Here is a 1,073-nt window from a genome sequence, read left to right as displayed (position 1 = left end):
ATACAAGTGCGAACGTTAGGTTAGGTTAAGATATGAACCGTCATAAAACCGCATTAAACAATGTCACTTAGTGAGATGCAGTGTTTTTCATCATTACAAGTCGGGAACTGCGATATCTAATGTGAAAGCGCTTGCAACCGTCGTTAGGTTAGGTTAGGTTAGGTTAGGTTAGGTTAGGTTAGGTTTGGTTAGGTTAGGTTAGGTTAGAATAGGTTAGGTTAGGTTAGGTTAGGTTGGGTTAGGTTAGGTTACGTTAGGTTAGGTAAGGTTAGGTTACAGTAGGTTAGGTTAGGTTAGGTTAGGTTACATTAGGTTAGGTTAGGTTAGGTAAGGTTAGGTTAGGTTAGGTTAGGTTTGGTTGGGTGTGGTTGGGTTGGGTTGGGTTGGGTTAGGTTGGGTTAGGTTAGGTTATGTTACGTTAGGTTAGGTTAGGTTACGTTAGGTTAGGTTAGGTTAGGTTAAGTTAGGTTTGGTTAGGTTAGGTTAGGTTGGATTTGGTTGGGTTGGGTTGGGTTGGGTTATGTTGGGTTAGGTTAGGTTAGGTTAGGTTACGTTAGGTTAGGTTAGGTTAGGTTACGTTAGGTTAGGTTAGGTTAGGTAAGGTTAGGTTAGGTTAGGTTAGATTTGGGTATTTTAGGTTAGGTTTGGTTAGGTTAGGTTAGGTAAGGTTAGGTTGGGCTAGGTTAGTTTAGGTTAGGTTAGGTTAGGTTAGGTTAGGTTAAGATATGAACCGTCGTAAAACCGCATTAAACAATGTCACTTAGTGAGATGCAGTGTTTTTTACCATTACAAGTCGGGAACTGCGATATCTAATGTGAAAGCGCATGAAACCGTCGTAATCTTGTAGAAAACATTGTAAAGTAGTGAGTAAAACGTTTTCTAACGACAGAAGTGCGAAGGTTAGGTTAGGTTAGGTTAGTTTGAGCTAGGTAGCATCGTGAAACCTCCAAAAACGATGTCATCTAACGAGATAGTGTTGTTTTATTGCGAGTACGAAACTGCGGTAGGTGAAATGTTGTGAAAGCACACAAAATGGCATGAACTAGCCAGATTCTGCGTCTTGTTCTGTTACA

Source organism: Rhipicephalus microplus, unplaced genomic scaffold (assembly GCF_043290135.1).
Source record: "Rhipicephalus microplus isolate Deutch F79 unplaced genomic scaffold, USDA_Rmic scaffold_46, whole genome shotgun sequence".
Classification (NCBI taxonomy): Eukaryota; Metazoa; Arthropoda; class Arachnida; order Ixodida; family Ixodidae; genus Rhipicephalus; species Rhipicephalus microplus.
The sequence above is the reverse complement of the archived record's forward strand: the minus strand, read 5'-3'. Positions refer to the sequence as shown.